Genomic DNA, 3,668 nt, shown 5'->3' with positions numbered 1-3,668 from the left:
TTCGTTTAGGAATAACCACTTCTCCAACCTAGAGAAGAAGTCAAAATAAAAAAAACTAATAATAATAATACATAATAAATATTAATATGTGTCCATTTCACTGGATTACACAGGTAAATGTATTTTCAGTATAATTCCAATAAGTTTTAAGATTTTCTTAAATAAAATGGCTGAATTTGAACATTTCTTGATCAAAAACAGTGCAGAAACCTAAGATGAGGCCACCAGCGTCTCTTCTCCGCTTAGTGCGAAGGCCCTGCCTACCGTCTGAGTAGAAAGACTCACCGAGTCCATCTACTGAGTTGGATCACGGTGCCTGCCAGTTTCTTTTTCTCAGCATGTCGCCATGTGTGACATCATTATTCTCGCTAATACAGAGACTTGTCATACGTGGAGGTGCTGCAGTGCTCGCTTCATCTGGCACGCATAAGCTGGAAGGTGCTTGTCACTGCCGTCCTTTCATAGACGGGAAAAACCAGCGTGTTTTTGTTTGGTTTTCTTTTGACAGCAGCAGCAGCAGATGGAGCACAAAGTGAAATGCATTGAATATATATTCATATATTCTGCTGAATGGGAACATGAAAGATTATATATCCACGCTCACCAGAAGGTGATCAGACTTTTACAACAAAGTATCAGAACTTTTCCTGCAGAAGGATAGGGTGCATGTACTTCATATGCAAATAAAAGTTAAGACCACAAATGTTTTTAAGTTAATAAAAAAATAAATAAGTAGCTATATAGTATATAGTTTGACCATTTTTTTTACTCCACACGTTTTATATATCGACTCTTCCTACTCATCTAGAAGAGCATTGGTTTGAATCTGTGGTTTGGGTGGTCCCAAAGGGCCTTGATAGGGTTGAGGTAATGGTGGCAGCTCCATCCCTAATTGGAACAAATTGGTTTTCCGAAACTTATACCCCAATATCCCCCACCACCACTTGACAGTTCGGCAAATACGCTTTCACACAAATCCTTACAGCTTTAGCATTGCAATGTGGTAGTTGTGACTGTGATCATCAAGAGATTACAGCCTTGAGGGATTGCAAGGTTTTAAGATCCCCTTGATGAATAGTGCTTCATTATCAAAGCCCCGGTCTCTGGGCTGCAATCAAGGCATTGATTGGAGGACAATTGATGTGTTTGAGACATAATCAAACTTTGCTTTGTCATTTGCGTTCAAAAGGAAATCAGCACGTCTCTGAAATTGTTGTCCAAGACAACTTTTCAAAGAGGACAAACCTTGTATTAAGTTTTTTATTAGCCCGCTATTGTTCCCTCCTGCATATATAAGTATTATAATAAGTATTATTCCTCCGTCATCATCACCTTTTTATCCATTCGCCTGCCTTTACACGCATATGAACTCAAGTGGCATCCGATTCATAATCCATAGGGTTTAACACTCCTGATCAAAATTTTAGCACCAGTTGAAAAATGTACATTTTGCACTGTTGAATCTTAAGCGGCTTCTAAGTAGAGCTTCCAAATGCAAAAAGTAGAAATGGGACTAAGCCAAACAATTGTTTGGGTAAACAATTCATTGCAAGCAAGCTTTAAAGTGAAATAAGCGTTTGATCAGCTGATCAGAAGAGACCGTAGCCTTTAAAAGCCCAAATCTTGGCAAAATTGTGGATTGAATGTCAATTTCTGTCAGGTGTTCACACTGTCATCTCTTGACGGCAAAGGCAAATAAGGTTTCTCTCTTTGATTGTTGAGCTGCGTAAGCAAAGCCGCCCGCAGTGCGCCATTGCTGCTAAGGTTGGATGCAGCTAGACAGTCATTTGAAACTTCGTCAAAGATGCTGAGGGTTATGGAACAAAAAAGTCAAGTGGTAGAAATGTCACCGGATCCAACTGGCCATCCGTCAAGACACGGGACTATCCTCGGCCCAAATGAAGGTTGTTGCTGGTGCTAAGTGCAGTCCAATAAACCGTCAGACGTCATCTCTGAGAGAAAAGGTCTTCAGCGGCCTTGTCCCCTTCGGCGGCACCAAACATGGGACATTGAAAGATGGAAGAAAGTTTGATTCTCTGATGAGAAAAAATGATGGCTTCCAACGTTACTGGCAAACACATGGAGGGCATCATGATCTGGGCTGCTTTTTCCTTCAATGGAACAATGGAGCTTCAGGTTGTGCAGGGGCGTCAGACGGCAGATGGCTATGCGGCCATCGGAAGACCCTCATCTGTGTGGTAATGACTGGATTTTTCAACAGGACAACACTGCAGTTCACAATGCCCGCCTGACTAAGGACATCAGTAAGGACTTAAGGAAGTGGAAAGGAAATGGATATCAGTTCCAGACAGTGGATGCCCTCCGTGAAGCCATCTTCACCACCTGAAGCAACATTCACAGTAGCCCCATGGAAACGCTGGCATCGAGTGATTTGAGATGATTAACATGAATGGCGCAGCTACTCATTACTGAGCCCTTTTTTGACCATTTTATTTCTATTTTCAGCGGGTTTAGGGTTTTTTTGAGGTATGGTCTTAAACTTATGATCAGCTGATGAACTTATTTCACTTTATTGCTTGTTTGTAACAAATTGCTTACTCAATTTTTTTTTTATTCTTCATTTTTTTGTTCATATGTTGGGAGGTCTGGAATGGATTCATTGGAATTACATCACAGTCGATTCTAGACTTCGCCCCAGCAGCGACTGGATAGAGCCCCATGTGATCATAGCAACAGTGTGCGCTAGCGTGCTAACAAAGTAGCAAGAAGGAGGAGCGATGTCAGCCGTGTGGCAGTAAAAAGACGTTGTGGCTGCGTGCAAAACTTGTCATGCACAAGTTTCCCGTGGTGACACAGAAGCAGGGAGGTTTAATACGACCAAACTCATCATGCATATGAAGTGGCATCACACGAGAAAAAACACTCGGTCCCCAACTTACGAACATCCGACTAGCGAAGATTCGCGGATACGAACACAAGCCGACTGGTCTATATTTTATTTTATTTTGCCTTGTAGTCGCTCAATCAGTATTTATACTGCTACTGTACATGCTTGACCAGTAGAGGGCACTGTGACACTGCTAATGGGACCAACAGAGGTAGAGTTAGCGTGGGAGATAAAGCTAAATGGAAAGCTAAATTATACAACCCGGACAGAGCGTTTGATTAAAGTTTATGAAGAGTTAATAGGCCTGCTTAATTCTACACCACCCACAGAACACTACCTCTTTTAGAAGAGTCTAACGATGACGACCATTTGTCCTTTTTTTCAATAATTCCTCCTCCAACTCCACCACAACGACGTATGCTCGACCACTCCTCTTCAAAGGTAAATAACATTTATCATTACGTATTATTATTATTATCATTTTTATTACTGTTTTTTTCATTAATTATCCTCGTTTAATATTACTACTGCATCCAAACTCCTATTTACATACATACACATATACTGTATATGTATACACGTACATGTAGTACCTATATCATTGGTAATATTACCTTTTCCCCTACTTAAGAACAATTCGACATAAGAACGGTCGTCTGGAACCAATTGTGTTCGTAAGTTGGGGACCTAGCGTACACTGCGTGAGTCCAACTGTGCTCGTAATGTGTTTTTATCACAAAACATTCTTCTTAGCATCCTATTAGCTTGCTAATACGTGGAAACAGGAAGTGGAAGTCAGCTCCGTCACCCGTCTATGATG

The sequence above is a fragment of the Dunckerocampus dactyliophorus genome, chromosome 20 (genome assembly GCF_027744805.1).
Source record: "Dunckerocampus dactyliophorus isolate RoL2022-P2 chromosome 20, RoL_Ddac_1.1, whole genome shotgun sequence".
NCBI lineage: Eukaryota > Metazoa > Chordata > Actinopteri > Syngnathiformes > Syngnathidae > Dunckerocampus > Dunckerocampus dactyliophorus.
This window is presented reverse-complemented; position numbering follows the sequence as displayed.